Source organism: Primulina huaijiensis, chromosome 2 (genome assembly GCF_012295235.1).
Source record: "Primulina huaijiensis isolate GDHJ02 chromosome 2, ASM1229523v2, whole genome shotgun sequence".
NCBI classification, from domain to species: Eukaryota; Viridiplantae; Streptophyta; class Magnoliopsida; order Lamiales; family Gesneriaceae; genus Primulina; species Primulina huaijiensis.
Window position 1 is genome coordinate 13617676 of NC_133307.1, and position 20638 is coordinate 13638313.

The window sequence follows — 20638 nt, forward strand, 5'->3', positions numbered from 1 at the left end:
TAATTTTATTTTCTCCAATAATACATGAAATTGTTGGACAATCAGTTTAAACTAGAATTATTTTGAGGAATAGAACTTACTTGTTTAGCCAAGAATGCTTTCTTCTTCACATGCAATTTTCTCTTCACAGTACATAAGTCTTTTAAAAATTTTGCATATGAAGGTACTTTTTTAATAGCATCTAATAATAGAATATTTATCTTTACTTATTTAAAAACTTCATAGATATCAGAATCACTTTTTTGTTTTTTATGATTTGTTAATGCATGAGGAAATGGTGGAGGTTTATTTAACTCATTTACTATTTCAATAGATTTATCATTCACCATATTATTCTTAGAATTTAAGGTATCATCATTCTCAAAACTATCAGGATTATCATCCTTACTCTTTGATTTTAAATGATCCTTGTTTTCATTACTATATGGATCATTACTTATTTTACCACTTCTAAAAGTAATAACAGATTTTATTTGATCAATTTTTTCATTTTTTAATTCTTGATTTTGATTTTTAGGATTAGGTTAAGGTTGAGAAGGAAATTTTCTTTTTTCATGAATATTAAGNGTAATAACAGATTTTATTTGATCAATTTTTTCATTTTTTAATTCTTGATTTTGATTTTTAGGATTAGGTTAAGGTTGAGAAGGAAATTTTCTTTTTTCATGAATATTAAGTGCAGATGCAAATTTTGCAAGAGTTTCTTTCAAATCACTCATAGATTGACTGTTTTGAATATTGATAGACTCTTGCTTTTGGATAAATGCATGAATTACATCTTCAAAATTTTTTCTTGGAGGTGTAACATAAGGAATATAACCTTGATGATTTTGGTTATTTTGAAAATATTGTTGTGAGGGTTGTGCATTATTATCATTCCTCCAACTAAAATTAGGATGATTTTTCCATCCAGGATTATATGATGGTGAAAAAGGATCTAATATTGGTTTTTTATAATTGTTAACATAATTTGCTTGTTCATGGAGACATTCTTTAAATGAAAGTAATGTTGGACAATCTTTTGTTGAATGATCATGTGTATCACATATATGACAAACAATTTCTTGAATACTTTTTAATTGACCACTCTTTTTCATTTCTAATCACTCAATTTTTCTTGCTAAAGATGCAAGTTTAGCTTGAATATCTATATCATCTTTAAGATTATAGATATCACTCCCATTTGTTGAATTATTAATTTTAGTTGTTGGTGGTTCTATTGTGCCTATATTATCCCAATTTTGAGCATTTTCTGCTAATGAATCTAAATAATTCATAGCTTCATTGGGTTTTTATCTTCAAAAGTTCCATTACACATGAATTCTATCATTTGCCTATCTTTAGGTATTAGACCTTTATAAAAGTGAGAAACTATTCTCCATGTTTCAAAACCATGATGTGGTCATGTATTAAGTAATTCTTTATATCTATCCCAACATTGATAAAATGTTTCTCCATGTTTTTGAGAAAAAGTAGTAATTTCTCTTTTAAAAGAGTTTTTTCTATTGGAAGGGAAAAACTTTTTAATAAATTGTTGTTGCATTCCTTCCCATGACCTTATTGAACTCGATCTCAAATTTTGTAGCCATGTTTTAGCTTTATCTTTTAAATAAAAAGGAAAAAGCTTTAATCGAACTATATCCATGCTACAATTTTGATCATTATAAGTGTTACAAACTTTCTCAAATTCTCTTAGATTTAAATATGGATTTTCAGAATCTAAGCCATGAAAATTTGGTAAAAATTGAATAATTTAAGGTTTAAAGTTGAAATTAGATGCATCAGGACGAAAAACTAAACAAGATGGGACACTAGTTCTAATAGGGTTCATATGATGCCTAAGTGTTCTTAATTGATCATGTTCTTGATTATTATTAATATTATTGTTATTATTATTATCATTATCTTGATTATTTGAATTATCATCCATGTTTAAATTATTTTCAGATACTCGAATAAGTCTACCATTTTTTTTCGACTCCAAATACTCATACAAAAAACAACACAATACTTATAAATAAAACATAATTAACAAATATAAACTTAATTTATACCTCCCTGGCAATGGCGCCAAAAACTTGCTACTACTTAAATTATATTTCACCCAAGTGTAGGTTGTCTGCAAGTAATATATTTTGTAAGTACGAGATCGATCCACAGAGAGGTTATTTTAAGTTTAAATTTATTAATTTATAGATTATCAAATGCAAGAATGAAGTTTACAAATTATAAATTTTGTCAAGGCTCGAGGATTTATTCTTGGTTTATGTAATATTGTTTAACTAAAAGTAAAACAAAGAAAACCACCATAAATAATGGTCTCAAGAAAATTAAATATTTAAACACACACATAATATAATATAGTTCCCAGTATAAAAAATACCGAATTAACCGATATTTTATATATGATACCTATGATTATATTTATAAATATATAAATATATAATTGCATAAAGTAAATCCTTATATTTCATTTAGAACAACCGGCAGAGCCACGCTATTGCCTAAATGAAATATATGATTTAATAAATTAGTTGCGAAATAGTAAATATTAGATTGTTAGATGTTAGTATTATATCATAATATTTCATTTAGAACAACCGGCAGAGCCATGCTATCGTCTAAATGAAATATTATGATATAATTATATAAATATATATATATATATCTATATAATATAACAATAATAATAATTGATGAAATATTTATTGTATCAAAATTAAACAACAAATAAAAATAACCACTTCAATGGTATCAAGCATTTGATATTAATTGACAACAACAAATAATTCATTTTTATACCTACAATAAAAAGAAGTTAGCTAAATGAAAAAAAATAAAGAAATAATATATAAAATATAAACAATCTTACTTCACCAAGAATGCATCCTCTTCACCTTGACATAATAGATTTAGCTTTCTATGAGCTTACTTTTGATCAACACTAAAATCATCACTCATAGTTGGGAAAATTAAAAATATATTGGAACTTAGAACTTTTATACACAATCACACTATATTTTACAATGGGATAGAATGATTTTCAAGCTAGCACAAGCCTCTATTTATAGGCCAAATGAGAGAAATGGTCAAAAATTTTATTAATGCCATGTAGTTGTAATAGTAGTATTTGTCTCCTCCAACTTTAATTCCATGTCCCTTCTTTCAATGCTTTATTCCACGACTTTAATCATCGAATTTGACTTTGCTCAAAACAGCAAACATGTGAGAAATTGTCTGTAGATGAATTTGGATACTTGGTTCACCTCATTTGGTTAATTATTGAAATAGGTATGATTTTTTTACTATATGCTGGTCATGGTAAAAGTAAATTTGTCGTCCTTTTGATATTTGCACAATTTGATCATCTTAATAAACTTTTTAGGCAATCATGTCTTCTGCAAAGTGGTAAATAATTTCTCAAGGATTCAAAACATGTTTGAATCACCTCCATTTGAATTTTCTAGCTTGCGTTATCATTTCTTTACCGACACTTAGAAAATCTGAAAATAAAACATAGTAAGACATTTAAATATAAACAAACAATACTAAAATAACGTAATTTTATAATTTTAATGAAACTTATGATTTTAAAATACAGGTTTTAACATATAATAAATTATTAATTTTAATTTTTTACCACAAAGTCAACGGAAAATTCACAGCAGTCAAAATGACAGCAAACTCGATACCTTCTATTTGACAGTAAATTAGTAATTTTTGGACAAGAAACGAGTGAGTTATGATCATTTTCGTGTGACTGCTCAAACTATGTAAAAATGTGTTTTTGTTAAGATTTTCATGTGCAGGCTGGGCTGGGAAGCTCTTAATAGGCGACACTCGAGCGGTAAGATTTTACCACTCGGGCGCCAGGCGTTCTAGACAGGCGCGCTCGAGCGGTAATATCTTACCGCCCAAGCGCTGGGCATTCTGGAATTTTTTTAAAAAAATATTTTAGCATTTGCAGTAGTTGTCCAAGCAGTATCCAACTATGCCCACAACATTATATAAGTATGTTCGACGTGCAAAAGAAAATATTTTATGTTTTAAAGGTATGTTAATTGTCTTGTGACCAAATATGAACGAGTTTGGAAGCCGGTGAACATGGCCGGGGACCCCTCCACCCCGGTAAAGCATGATCAGGTTTGATCAGGATTGGAAAGCGGTAAACCATGACTAGGGACCAATCCACCCGTTAAAGCATGACCGGAGATCCCATGTATGGGGTAGTGGACATGGTTTAGTCTGATCAGGCGCACTATGTTACGGGTCATTTGCTTTGAAACATATCTCTACACAAAATGATGATGATTATGTATGTTCACGTATGTATGATGCAAGTATGTTTATGAAAATGTTTATGAAAAGTTTTACGATATGATGACACGTCTATGTTTATGTAAGTACGTTCAAGTTTAAGTATGTACGCTCTACTTTAAAATGCATGTGGTTTTATTACGTATTTTTTTGTTATTATCAGTTTATACATGTTGAGTATTTAGACTCACTAGACTTGATCGATGCAGATGATGTGGGGCCCCGGGTCTGACATCTAATATTAATAATTATAAATGTAACAAATCAAATGATTGAGTACAATACATAATCAATGGTTTACCAACCGACATAAATATCGTTAAAATAATTTAAAGATCTCAAATACTTGAAATATAAATTTTAACATGCCAAAATAAAGTAGTGAACCAAAAAAATCAAACATCATCACATAGCTCCTAAGACCCGAGAATCCTACTCTAACTCGTATCTCCTCGTCTGGAGCTGGACTCTGGCATCCCAAGCCTCGCCTCACCTACCGTCAAGCACATGAAAACAAGAGGTAGCCGACATGCCGGTGAGTATAAACCCAGTGTGATACAATCAATAACATATGAGATTTAAAATGACAAATAGTTCATATAATTTCATAAAGATGCAATATAATGCAATGCATGATCAGAAGCTGTGAGCTATCAATAAATCTCAAGATCAAGTGAATCATCTAGTCATAGGGTACCCAAGGGAAGAGAATCCCCCAGCAACATCCACCGACTCATTCGCTCGGGGTGGGTTGCTGTGTTCTACAATCCCAGGACTTTGGTGCGCCTATAGAGAGTGTTCAGGCCATAGCAGCGACCTCCGCATACATTATGCCAACTCAACTATAGCCCCATACGTCCAACAAATCAATAAATCAAGGCCACCTCCGCCATATCAAATCTGAATCGACATGTGGCTCAATATGCAATGTAATGATGCAAATCAATATCATCATCTCGATATCATAATAAACTCATCTCAGGACAACAATCATCATCAAATCACAAGTATTTCATCGAGCCATAGAATTTTCAATTTAAAATAAAAATGATACTTTTACCTCGTATGTTACCGACCGTAACATACCTTTCAAATATTACCAAAAGGAGATCGAAAGGTGTAGTCGAGAAGTATTGAATCTTTGAAGTATACTATAACTCAAGAACTCGGTTCATTTATCAAAATAGAGCAGTTTCTGTACAAAATTCATAATTAATTCAATATTGATTCAAATCAAGATCCGCGAATTGGATATGCAAGAAAACTCAAAGCCCAACAATTGTTCTTTACAAAGTCTTGTCAAACAAAGTCGTTACCCATTTGTTCATAATCTGAAACATACAACATCATTCACACGAATTCTGCGTCAACACATTTCTGGCACACTTTTTTTTTTTGAGCATAACTTCCTCAATATCTAATGGAATCAAGCCAATTTGTTATCATTTCGAAGATAAGACAATGTTCTATAACTTTTATTCGAACATCAAATTCAGAATCCCAACCAATTAATACCAGAATTTGAATAAACATAAGGCATGTACACAAATCTGCACTAACTCGGAATTCCAGACCAGTTTTAGTACAAATTACATATCTCTCTCATTTCTTCATGGAATTGAGTGATTCAAGAACCAAATCGAAGCTAACTTGATGCTCTACAAGTTTGATGAAGACAATAACATCAAAATCCAAGTAGAAACGTCCCATATACCCGAAATACAGTAGGCATAAAAACTGAACTTGCACAAAAACAAGAAACCATGCTCATATCCATTTTAAATTCAAACCAACTCAATTATAACATCTTCAACATCTTAATATCTCAAATATCAACTCAAATATCAATTCTAAACTTCAACCAATTTCCAAACTTGAACAAAAATGGGAAATACTTACATCACCTTGAAGATCTTGAAGTGATGATCACAAATCTATCCTTATTTCATAATTTCCTTGAGCAAATCTCCCTTAAATTGAAAAAGAAATGTAAAGATGGAAGGAGATGGATGAGGATTTGCGTTGAGGAGAAAGGAAATGATTGAGAAATGAGTGGTGGAAGTCAAAATGAGCTTAAAAAATCAATTTTTGCATCTGTTAGCGCCGCAGCGCCACTTTCTAGCGCCTCAGTGCCAAATCCCGAACTGTTAGCGCCTAGGCGCCACTATGCTAGCGCCGCAGCGCTTGAATAGTGCCGATGAACAATAACTTTTTTTTTTCAAATTTTTTTTTTAAAATTCGGGTATTACAATTCCTCCCCTCTAAAAATATATTTCGTCCTCGAAATCAAATCATCAATTTCAAGTCTACGATGGAATGATCAATACTGAAAACAAGACTGAAAATAGAAGCATACTTCATTTAAATAACTCTGGATATTTTTCTCTCATTTTGTCTTCTAATTCCCAAGTTGCCTCCTCGACACCATGTCTGTTCCACTGCACTTTAATAAAAGATATCAATTTATTTCTGAGTTGCTTATCTATTCTGTCTAGAATCTTAATCGGTCTCTCAATATAGCTCAAATTCTGATCTAACTCAACCTCGTCGATTGGAAGTACATGAGAAGGATCTGGATGATATTTCCTCAACATACACATATGACAAACATCATGAACACCTGATAATGCAGGAGGAAGAGCTAATCTATAAGCCAAATCACCAACACGTTCTAAAATCTCATACGGACCTATGAACCTCGGTGATAATTTACCCTTCTTTCTAAATCTAACTGTACCACGGAAAGGAGATATTTTCAGAAAAACTCTATCACCTTTCTCAAAAATCAACGGGCGTCTCCTGATATTTGCATACTTAGCCTGCCTATCCTGAGCAGCTCGCATACGACTCTGAATCAATTTCACCTTATCTGTCATATCTCTTATCATATCAGGTCCTACAATTGGTGCTTCAGATAAATCGTCCCAATACAAAGGAGATCGACACTACCTGCCATATAGTGCTTCAAATGGTGACATTCCAATGCTCACTTGATAACTGTTGTTATAAGAAAACTCAACAAGTGGCAACGAATCCTGCCAACCAATATCGAAATCCATCACTACAGCTCTTAGCATATCCTCTAATGTCTGAATAGTACGTTCCGACTATCCGTGTTTCTGAGGATGATATGCTGTACTCAAATGCAACCGAGTACCAAGGGCCTCTTGTAAACTATGCCAAAAATGCGAAGAAAATCTGGGATCACGATCTGATACAATGGACTTAGGCACACCATGCAATCTCAAAACTTCTCTAATGTACAATCTGGCCATCTGATCATGCCTATATGTCATTTGATAAGGAATGAAACACGAAGACTTGGTTAATCTGTCAACGATAACCCAAATTGCATTGCAACCCCTCGACGACCTCGGCAATTTCGTGACAAAGTCCATGGTGATATGGTCGCACTTCCATTCTGGAACCTTAAGGCTATGCAGAAGACCTCCTGGTCGCTTTATTTCTGCTTTCACTTGTTGACAATTCAAACATCGAGATACAAATTCTGCTATGTCAGATTTCATTCTTTTCCACCAAAATTGTTTCTTCAAGTCATTGTACATCTTTTTCCTTCCAGGGTGTACACTGAACTTACTGCAATGAGCATCACGCAAAATCTGTATCCTAAATTCTGAAATATCAGGAACTACAATACGATCATTCACAAACAAAATACCATCAGTATTGACCTGAAATTCTGACCGATGTCCTGATCTGACGAGTTCAACTGATTTCTGAATGCTTTGATCTACCCTTTGGGCCTCTATAATTTTTACAAACAACTCTCCTAGCTTTGCCTGAATCACAAATACTCTTACAAGTTGAGTATCTACCACAAAATCCAAACCAGAAAGACAACAATCTTCTACTAGATCAGATACACTGCTAGTGATCAACGACATACTGCGTACTTTTCTGCTCAAAGCATCGGCTACTGCATTAGACTTGCCTGGATAATATTTTATTTCGCAATCATAGTCTTTTAACAAGTTTAACCAACGTCTCTGTCTCATGTTCAGCTCCGCTTGTGAAAAGAGGTATTTCAAACTCTTATGATCAGTGAATATCTCAAATGTCTCCCCATACAAGTAGTGACGCCAAATCTTTAGAGCAAAAACCATTGCTGCTAGTTCCAAGTCATGCACTGGGTATTTAGACTCATGTGGCTTCAACTGTCGTGAAGCATAGGCAACAACACGACCATGCTGCATTAATACACAACCCAGTCCTTGATGTGAAGCATCAGTGTGCACTGTAAATCCTCCTACACCTGATGGAATAGTCAGAACTGGAGCACTAGTCAATCTCTTTTTAAGTTCAACAAAACTAGCCTCACATGCCTGAGACCAAATAAATGGTGCATTCTTTTGTGTCAGCTGGGTAATTGGCCTCGCAATCTGTGAGAATCCTTCAATAAATCTGCGATAATATCCTACCAAACCCATAAAACTACGCACCTCATGAACTGATGTCGGTCTAGACCAATTGATGACTGCCTCAACTTTACTCGGATCAACTGATATACCAGCACTCGAAATCACATGTCCAAGAAAAACCACTCTATCCAACCAAAACTCGCATTTGGATAATTTAGCATACAACTTTTCAGTTCTCAAAATCTGCAAAACAGCTCTCAAGTGCTCGGCATGCTCAAATTCAGATTTTGAATAAATAAGAATATCATCAATGAAGATCACAACAAATTGATCTATATACCGTTGAAACACACGGTTCATCAAATCCATAAATACCGCAGGTGCATTGGTCAACCCAAAAGGCATTACCAAAAATTCAAAATGCCCATACCTGATACGAAAAGCAGTCTTAGGCACATCTGCCTCTCTAACTCTTAACTGATGATATCCAGATCTTAAATCAATCTTAGAATATACTGAAGAACCCTGCAACTGGTCAAAGAGATCATCAATCCTTGGCAAAGGATACTTATTCTTTACTGTGGCTTTATTCAATTGTCTATAATCGACACAAAGCCTCATAGTCCCGTCTTTCTTCTTCACGAATAAAACCGGAGCACCCCAAGGTGAAACACTTGGTCTTATATATCCTTTAGCCAATAAATCCTCAAGCTGTTCCTTTAGTTCCTTCAGTTCAATTGGCGCCATCCTATAAGGAGCTCTAGAAATAGGCTGTGTATCTGACATCAACTCAATGTTGAACTCAATCTCTCGGACTGGTGGAAATCCTGGAATTTCATCTGGAAATACATCTGAAAATTCACTAACAATTGGAATATCTATCAATCTAGGTACTGACCTTGAAATATCAATTGCATATACCAAGAAACATTTTGCTCCTTTCTGCAACAAACGAGTCATAGACAAAACAGATATAAAAGGAATCTTAGCTCGAGAACCCTTACCATAGAACGTCCAGTGATCTGTCAAATCAGGCCTAAATTTAACAATCTTCTAAAAACAATCTACAGTAGCCCTGTATCTTGTCAGCATGTCAATGCCAACTATGCAGTCAAAATCAGACATCTCCAACACAATACAAAAAATCGTGTTTTGGGTATTTTAAGGATTTAAATTGGTTGAAACATCATTTCTTCCTCATTTTCTTCTCCTCCCTTCCCTTCTCCTTCGATTTTGGGCTAGGGTTTTCATTCCTTTCTTTTGGTGCCTTTGATTCAAGCTTATTGTTGGGTATTTGTAGTGAGATCAAGTTTATTTTGGGTTCAAGGAGCTAAGGTGAGCTTGTGGTTTTGGTTATTATTTGGATTATGATGTTGGGAAATCATGGGATGTTTGATTGTGTTGGTTTTATGGGATTTATGGTATGGGTTTATGATTATTGAGATGTTGATGGTTCAATACATGATTTATTCTTGTAGGAATTGTACCAAGAGATTAGAATCAAGCTTTCCATTGGTTGTAAGTGAAATTCATTCCTTGTGCTCACATGATAATATATGTATTGTGTTTCAATGGTTTTAACATGTTATTCCCTTCCATTTGATTCATGCTATGTATTAATACACTTTGTTGTATATTAGAGGCATTTTTGTCTCAATTATGTTAAAGGGAATACAAAAGAGAATAGAGTCTTCAAAGTGTTTGTTTTAATGCCAAAGAGAGAATTCAAATGATTTATTGGATTCATAGAGACATAGTCAGAGATTCCATGCAATTAGTTGATCAACGACCATAGGCTTATATCCCTACAGAGTAATCGATTTATATCGATGGGATATAGGTACAGAGACAGAGATACTATATAGATATCAATCCATCAGAGAAAAGAGAAATACCATCGTTATTGTTATTCAATCTATGATATTCATGTTTCAGAGTTGATGGTATTTAATGTTTTCAAAGCCATGTTTTACAGAGTATGGTATATGTATATTGCTATGTAAGAGCTCCACTTGTTGAGTTTTATACTCATTTCAGTTATTTGATGTGATGCAGATAAGAGTGACGGGCCAGGACTTTGATTGGAGCCGAGGTCATATGCATAGAAGATGGAAGGAAGAAGGCTATTTTGTTAGCACTTTTGGACATGATTAAAATGATATTTTGTATTTTGTTGCAAAGCTTATTTGATCATGTATATACTTTTGATTATATATTGAAATGCATTTTAAATCCTTCTTTTCTTTAAGAAAATTTTAAATTCCGCAGTTATTTTATGAAATCGATCAAGAGGGCGTTACATTTAGTGGTATCAGAGCAACGTTCTTCGGACCAATGCATATGACTTCGTCTACTTTCAACAGTCCGGGTATGTCTTCTTCATCTATGTATTGTTATTGGTTGATATGTATTGTGTGAGCACATTGTAGAATTTAATGCCTCCTAAGAGAAAAGCCTCAGAGGGTGAGGATAGCCCCTCATCGAGAGTTGTCGACAAGTTCGGCAAATTATTGAAAGAGCAAGCCAAGGTTCATAGTGAACAGATTCAGCAGTTGCTCCGTTTGCAAGGTACAGGTCATGGTAGAGGCCAAGGGAGAGGCCAAGTGGTTCAAGCAGTTGGGACTGATGGGATCTTTACTGCTTTTAAGAGGATGGATCCGCCTGAGTTTGCAGGAAGCACTGATCCATTGGTGGCAATAGAGTGGATCAAAGCACTTGAGGCGATATTTGATCATCTCAAGTATGAAGACATGGACAATGTTGGTTGTGCAGTATTCATGCTAGTTAAAGCTGCACGTATTTGGTGGAATGCTATCAAGGTAGGTGTTGATGTTCCGGCATTAAAATGGCAAGATTTCACGGATCTTTTCTATGACAAGTACTTCCCAGATGCACTTCGAGCTAGGAAGGTGACTGAATTTTTAGAGCTTCGTCAAGGAATTATGAATGTTGACTAGTACATTTTGAAGTTCGAGGAGGGCTGTCTGTTTGCCCCATATATTGCCTCCAAAGACAAAGACAAGGGTGCTCATTTTATTAGAGGACTTTGAGCAGAAATCAGAAGGGACATCAATATGTCTAAGGCGGGTGACATTTAAAGAGATTGTGGCTAAAGCATTGTTAGACGAGCAAGATGAAAAGGATATTGCTAGAGAGAGACAAGCGAGGCAGCAGGCTATTGCTCAAAGAGGTCAAGGTTCGAGCCAAAGAGGAAAAGGCAGTTACAAGGGGAAAGGCAAGATAGAGCCGAGTTCTAAAGCACCGACAGTTCTATCTGATCCAGAGAAGCCGTTGTGTCCCAAGTGTAGTAGGCATCATAGGGGAGAGTGCAGATTTGGTACTCACACTTGCTACCGATGTGGTACTGCAGGCCATATTGCTAAGGACTGTCCGAGAGGATCGAGTAAAGAGAAGGTGCAGGGTCGCATCTTCACCATGACGAAGAAAGGTATAAACCCTGCTTCTTCTGTGATCTCTAGCACTATCTTAATTTCAGGCAGAGTAGCTACGACATTGATTGATACAGGTGCTACTCATTCTTTTATGTCTGATCTATTTTTGAGATCTTTGGGTTTAGTTCCTTCTATTCTTCCCCTCCAGTTTAATGTTGTATTGCCTTCTGGAGATGTGTTATGCCCGACATCTATTATGTATGCGTGTTCTGTTCAAATTGATGAGCGAGTGGTTTATGCCGATTTGATTGTTATTTCGATGGTTGCGTTTGATATTATACTTGGCATGGATTGGCTATCAACTTACCGTGCAGTGATTGATTGTGTTGCTAAGACGGTGAAATTTGCAGATGATGGAAATAAGGAAGGTTTGCTCGCCAGTGCAGGTACTTCGCTGGTCCTTCCTTTTATTTCGTGTCTTGAGGCTAAGAAGTTGTTGTTTAGAGGTTGTGATGGATTTTTGGCTTCGATTGTTGATACGGATAGAATTGTGAAGTTGAATATTGATGATATTGATGTTGTGAGAGAGTTCCCTGATATATTTGAGGATGATGTGCCGGGTTTACCGCCGGACAGAGATGTAGAGCTTGTGATTGATCTAGTCCCCGGAACGGTTCCTATTTCTAAGGCTCCGTACAGAATGGCCCCGACAGAGATGAAAGAATTGAAGACGCAGTTGCAGGATCTATTAGATAAAAGTTTTATACGACCAAGTTCTTCGCCTTGGGGAGCTCCGGTTCCCTTTGTCAAAAAGAAAGATGGGTCTTTGCGGCTTTGCATTGATTACAGAGAAATCAACAAAGTGACGATTAAGAATAAATATCCGTTGCCGCGAATAGACGATCTATTTGATCAACTGCAGGGGGCTACCGTGTTTTCGAAGATCGATCTACGATCTGGTTATTATCAGTTGAAAGTTAGGGAGTCTGATATCCCTAAGACGGCGTTCCGGACCAGGTATGGTCATTACGAATTTCTTGTGATGTCGTTTGGTCTGACTAATGCTCCTTCAGTCTTCATGGATCTTATGAACCGGGTGTTCAAGCCGTATTTGGATAGCTTTGTCATTGTTTTCATTGATGATATATTGATTTATTCCAAGACCAGAGAGCTTCATGCAGAGCACCTCAGAGTCGTTCTTCAATTGTTGAGGGAGAAGAGGTTGTAAGCTAAGTTGAAGAAATGTGAGTTCTAGTTAGAGCAGATTTCTTTCTTAGGCCATGTTGTCTCGAAGGATGGGTTAGCTGTTGATCCAGCGAAAATAGAGGCGATACAGAAGTGGCCTATCCCTACCACTGTATCAGAGGTACGCAGTTTTCTTGGTTTGGCAGGTTATTATCGTCGTTTTATTTCAGATTTTTCCGAAATTGCCCTGCCATTAACAAATTTGACGAGGAAGACTGCGAAGTTTGAGTGGTCCAATGAATGCCAAAGAGGATTCCAGGAGTTGAAAGATAAGTTGACGACAGCTCCGGTACTTGCATTGCCCAGTGGTTCAGAGGACTTTGTTGTTTTTACCGATGCGTCGAAGAAGGGTCTTGGTGCAGTGCTGATGCAACGTGGAAAGGTTATAGCTTATGCTTCTCATCAATTGAAAGACTACGAGAAAAATTATCCTGCGCATGACCTGGAACTGACAGCTGTAGTTTTCGCCCTGAAAATCTGGAGACACTATTTATATGGCGAAAATTGTGAAATTTTCACGGACCACAAGAGTTTAAGGTATTTGTTTTCCCAGAGAGAACTCAATATGCGGCAGAGACGGTGGTTAGAGCTTGTCAAAGATTATGATGTGACGATTAGTTACCACCCTAGGAAGGCGAATGTTGTAGCGGATGCATTGAGCCGTAAGTCAAGTTCCTCTTTGAGTTCTATGATCCAGAAGTCGTTGTTGTTAGACTTGCAACGAGAAAAGATAGCTTTGGTAGTATCGGGAACCATTGCTCGCTTCAGCGTTGGTCATTCGGGCTACATTGACGGACAGGATCCGTAGAGAGTAGGCCAATGATGTACAGTTGACAGAGTTGAGAGCCAGAGCAGAGGAGAGAGGTAATTCAGAGTTCGGGACGAATAGAGATGGTTTGGTGACATTTAGAGGTCGTATATGCATTCCTACTGGTGATGATATTCGACGAGACATCTTAACAGAGGCTCATACAGCGCCATACTCGATACATCCAGGTAGTACCAAGATGTATCAGGATCTTCGAAGACTCTATTGGTGGCCAGGTATGAAGAAAGATATTGCCATGTTTATTTCTCAGTGCCTAACCTGTCAGCAGGTGAAAATCGAAAACCAGAGACCTGCTGGGACATTGCAGTCATTGCCGATTCCTCAATGGAAATGGGAGCTCATTACAATGGACTTCGTGATTGGTCTTCCCAGAACGCAGAAAGGCTATAACTCTATTTGGGTTATCGTTGATCGGTTGACCAAGTCAGCGCATTTTCTCCCAGTCAAGACAACGTATTCCATGAACCAATATGCCAAAGAGTACATAGCAGAGATTGTTAGACTTCATGGTGTTTCTATGTCGATTGTGCCTGATCGTGACCGTAGATTTACTTCAGAGTTTTGGCAGAGTTTGCATAGAGCCTTGGTTACACGGTTAGCATTCAGTACATCATATCATCCTCAGAGCGACGGTCAATCAGAGAAAGTTATTCAGATTTTGGAGGATATGCTCAGAGCTTGTACTATCGATTATCCTGGTAGCTGGGATTCCAAATTGCCTCTTGTTGAGTTCACGTACAATAACAGTTACCAAACAACGATTGGCATGGCACCTTATGAAGCACTTTATGGCAGAAAATTTAGATCTCTCTTGTATTGGGAAGAGATTGGTGAGAGGAAGATGTTGGGTCCAGAGTTGGTCCAACAGACAGCTGATGTTGTTGCTGTTATCCAAGAAAGGATGAAGACAGTGCAGTCCAGACAGAAGAGCTATGCTGATGTGAGGCGAAGGCATTTGCAGTTTGAGGTTGGCGACCATGTGTTCTTGAAAATAGCACCTCTTAAAGGTGTGATGCGGTTTGGCAAGAAGGGAAAGTTGAGTCCGAGATTTATTGGTCCATTTGAGATCTTGGACAGAGTTGGTGATCGAGCTTACAGGTTAGTCTTACCGCCAGATCTTGATAGAGTTCATAATGTTTTTCATGTCTCCATGCTCAGGAAGTATATTGCGAATCTTTCCCGTGTTCTTCGCCACGAGCCATTGGATTTGACGCCGAATTTGACGTACCAAGAGATTCCAGTTCAGATTCTAGATCGCAAAGTTAAAGTGTTGAGAAACAAAGAGATCGGCATTGTTAAAGTCCTTTGGAGGAATCAATTGATTCAAGAAGCCACGTGGGAACCAGAGGATGAGAGGAAAGAAAAGCATCCTGAGTTGTTTACGCAGTGACGTCAATTTCGGGGACGAAATTCCTCTAAGGAGAGGAGATTGTAATATCCAAGTTTGATGATCGATACAGTTTAAGATTTAATATGTTTATTGACTCCTTGGTTAAGTTTAAGTATAGTTTTGATGTTAAGAATTAAGATTTATGATTTATAGTATTGTGGTTATAGATGATGTGTGGTGATACTGTAGTATCGTTGCGATTAAATTCATGATAATTTGTATATTGAGCCAATTGGTATGAGGCTAATTGGAGTGGTTAGAAAAGACATAGAGGTGTAACTTTCATGTTTTGAGTCTTGTTAAAATCCTTGTGGAAGACAAGCCAAAAGCGCCCCGAAGTTTGTCGTGGGTGTCGTCGTTCCTCCAGTGACACATGTTTGGAGATTGAGTACTCAGACCTTCAAATGACATGAGGTTAATTGGAGATGCAAGCCAAGACATAGAGCCACAACTTTTATGTTTACCACTTTTCCAAATTATGACATGAAGAGGCGTTTCGGAGGCGATCTTTGAGGCTGCTGTGCGCAGAGTGGCGCCCGAGCGGTAAGAAATGACCGCCCGAGCGCCACTGATTCTGAAAGTTTGGTATCGGACAGTATGGTCCACGCCCGAGCGGTAATTTATGACCGCCCAAGCGCCCAGCACAGTACAAAAATCGTGTTTTGGGTATTTTAAGGCTTTAAATTGGTTGAAACATCATTTCTTCCTCATTTTCTTCTCCTCCCTTCCCTTCTCCTTCGATTTTGGGCTAGGGTTCTTATTCCTTTCTTTTGGTGCCTTTGATTCAAGCTTATTGTTGGGTATTTGTAGTGAGATCAAGTTTATATTGGGTTCAAGGAGCTAAGGTGAGCTTGTGGTTTTGGTTATTATTTGGATTATGATGTTGGGAAATCATGAGATGTTTGATTGTGTTGGTTTTATGGGTTTTATGGTATGGGTTTATGATTATTGAGATGTTGATGGTTCAATACATGATTTATTGTTGTAGGAATTGTACCAAGAGATTAGAATCAAGCTTTCCATTGGTTGTAAGTGGAATTCATTCCTTGTGCTCACATGATAATATATGTATTGTGTTTAAATGGTTTTAACATGTTATTCCCTTCCATTTGATTCATGCTATGTATTAATACACGTTATTGTATATTAGAGGCATTTTTGTCTCAATTATGTTAAAGGGAATACAAAAGAGAATAGAGTCTTCAAAGTGTGTGTTTTAATGCCAAAGAGAAAATTCAAATGATTTATTGGATTGATAGATACATAGTCAGAGATTGCATGCAATTAGTTGATCAACGACCATAGGCTTATATCCCGATAGAATAATCGATTTATATCGATGGGATATAGGTACAGAGACAGAGATACTATATAGATATCAATCTATCAGAGAAAAGAGAAATATCATCGTTATTGTTATTCATTCTATGATATTCATGTTTCAGAGTTGATGGTATTTAATGTTTTCAAAGCCATGTTTTACAGAGTATGGTATATGTATATTGCTATGTAAGAGCTCCACTTGCTGAGTTTTATACTCATTTCAGTTATTTCATGTGATGCAGATAAGAGTGACGGGCCAGGAATTTGATTGGAGCCGAGGTCATATGCATAGAAGATGGAAGGAAGAAGGCTATTTTGTTAACACTTTTGGACATGATCAAAATGATATTTTGTATTTTGTTGCAAAGCTTATTTGATCATGTATATACTTTTGATTATATATTGAAATGCATTTTAAATACTTCTTTCCTTTAAGAAAATTTTAAATTCCGCTATTATTTTATGAAATCGATCAAGAGGGCGTTACAGATAATGTAGATGATAATGGCATAGAATGCTACGAATGCAATGTGACAAAGTGCTCAGCTATGAAAGTATGTGATGCACCGGTATCCATCAAAACATAAGCAGGATAACCTAAGAGAAAACAATTACCTGCAATGACATTATCTGGAGCATTATGTGCCTCATCCTCAGTGAGTGCAAAAACTCGGGCCTGTTGTCTAGGTGGCTGTCCTACCCTGTGGCTACCACTCTGTTTATTCTGATCTAACCGGTTTGACTGTTGATAGGAATGAACTGTAGGGGTCTGGCGGTTCTGGTGAGGTGTCTGTCTCGATGATCCCCCACTCTGCGATATATCACTGCCACGGTTAGGACACACTCGAGCATAGTGTCCCACCTGATTACACAAGTGGCAAGCTTCCGAGACTCCTCTACACTGATAGGTATAATGTCTACCACCACATTGACCACAAGTCGGGCCTGAATAACCAGTGCTCTGAACTGAACCAGACTTTCTCTATCCACTAGAACTCGAAAAATTACTGCCATGCCTCTTAAATTGTTTCTCTCTAGCCCTAAACTGCTCTCTTATGTTGCCACTGTTACCGCTACTATTACCCTGCCTGAACTGCTGTCGATTCTGTAATTGTAGGGGTCGTTGCAACTGAGAACCTCTCTGCCTAATGATTCCGGTTTCAGCTCATTTGGCTCGATCAAGAGTCTCAGCAAAAGTGTTAGGCCTTCCAGTATTAACCAGGGTAAAGATATCAGAATTAAGACCATTTATGAAGTGATCGGCCTTAGCTTCTTCATCAGATGCTACATGAGGAGCAATTCTCAGTAAATTTGAGAATTTAGCGACATAGTCCTCAACATTCAGATTTCCCTGCTTCAAATTTGCAAACTCGGCTCCCCTATCTTTCCTGTATGAGGTAGGAAAGAAACGCTGATAAAATTCAGATTTAAAGATATCCCAGGTAACAATCGTACCTCGACTCTCTAAAGCTTTCTTGGTCATGATCCACCAACTTTTAGCAACATCTAATAACTGATGAACAACTAACTTGTTTCTACAATCATCTGGATATTCAAGAGATTCAAATAATTGGTCCATATTCTCCAACCAGTTCTCACACTCTAATGCATTCTCTGTACCCTTCAACATCGGTGGGTGCAAAGACTGAAATCTGGCTAACAGTATCTCCATCGGAGTCGGAGTTATATCCATCTGAGTATGAGTAGCACTGCCCTGATCTTGTGCCACTGGTATGTTCTGTCTAGGTCTACCACGACCTCTACCTCGAGTAGCCATGTCTGATATACAATAGATCAAACACATATAAAATCACAATATCATAATCATCTCAATCTTGTATCAATCATCTCTGGCTCTCGAGACTCAATAATCTCAAAAATCTCGAATAAAGCTCAACAATATAATATCTCAATTATAATCATGTATTTCACAGTATGGCACAATGAAAATGCTAGCAAATATATCACATGATCAAGCAATTCGAACTGACTCGATTTACCCTGTTCCCAAATATCATATGCTCTGATACCACCTAATGTGGGGCCCCGAGTCCGACATCTAATATTAATAATTATAAATGTAACAAATCAAATGATTGAGTAAAATACATAATCAGTGGTTCACCAACCAACATAAATATCGTTAAAATAATATAAAGATCTCAAATACTTGAAATATAAATTTTAACATGCCAAAATAAAGTAGTGAACCAAAAAAATCCAACATCATCACATAGCTCCTAAGACCCGAGAATCCCACTCTAACACGTATCTCCTCGCCTGGAGCTGGACTCTGGCATCCCAAGCCTCGCCTCACCTACCGTCAAGCACATGAAAACAAGAGGTAGCCAACGTGCCGGTGAGTATAAACCCAGTATGATACAATCAATAACTTATGAGATTTAAAATGACAAATAGTTCATATAATTTCATAAAGATGCAATATAATGCAATGCATGATCAGAAGCTGTGGGCTATCAATAAATCTCAAGATCAAGTGAATCATCTGGTCATAGGGTACCCAAGGGAAGACAATCCTCCAGCAAAATCCACCGACTCATCCGCTCGGGGTGGGTTGCTGTGTTCTACAACCCCAGGACTATGGTGCGCCTATAGAGAGTGTTCAGGCCATAGCAGCGACCTCCGCATACATTATGCCAACTCAACTCTAGCCCCATACGTCCAACAAATCAATAAATCAAGGCGACCTCCGCCATATCAAATCTGAATCGACAAGTGGCTCAATATGCAATGTAATGATGCAAATCAATATCATCATCTCGATTTCATAATAAACTCATCTCAAGACAACAATCATCATCAAATCACAAGTATTTAATCGAGCTATAGAATTTTCAATTTAAAATAAAAAAGATACTTTTACCTCGTATGTTACCGACCGTAACATACCTTTCAAATATTACCAAAAAGAGATCGAAAGGTGTAGTCGAGAAGTCTAGAATCTTTGAAGTATACTATAACTCAAGAACTCGGTTCATTTATCAAAATAGAACAGTTTCTGTACAAAATTCATAATTAATTCAATATTGATTCAAATCAAGATCCGTGAATTGGATATGCAAGAAAACTCAAAGCTCAACAATTTTTCTTCACAAAGTCTTGTCAAACAAAGTGGTTTATCCATTTGTTCATAATCTGAAACATACAACATCATTCTCACGAATTCTGCGTCAACACATTTCTGGCACACTTTATTATTTTGAGCATAACTTCCTCAATATCCAATGGAATAAACCAATTTGTTATCATTTTGAATATAAGACAATGCTCTATAACTTTCATTTGAACATCAAATTCAGAATCCAAACCAATTAATACCAGAATTTGAATAAACATAAGGCATGTACACAAATCTGCACTAACTCGGAATTCCAGACCAGTTTTAGTAAAAATTACATATGTCTCTCATTTCTTCATGGAATTGAGTGATTCAAGAACCGAATCGAAGCTAACTTAATGTTCTACAAGTTTGATGAAGACCATAACATCAAAATCCAAATAGAAACGTCCCATATACCCAAAATACAGTAAGCATAAAAACTGAACTTGCACAAAAACAAGAAACCATGCTCATATCCATTTTAAATTCAAACCAACTCAATTATAACATCTTCAACATCTTAATATCTCAAATATCAACTCAAATATCAATTTTAAACTTCAACCCATTTCCAAACTTGAACAAAAATGGGAAATACTTACATCACCTTGAAGATCATGAAGAGATGATCACAAATCTATC

General features: G+C 36.5%; 1 non-coding gene across 1 annotated transcript; it reads left to right on the plus strand.

The window, feature by feature from the left end:
• The first annotated feature begins 1388 nt into the window (after nucleotides 1-1388).
• On the plus strand, nucleotides 1389-1499 carry LOC140971926 (small nucleolar RNA R71). Its single transcript, XR_012174399.1, has one exon. It is a non-coding gene; the product is annotated as a small nucleolar RNA R71 (small nucleolar RNA).
• The last annotated feature ends 19139 nt before the right edge of the window (nucleotides 1500-20638 follow it).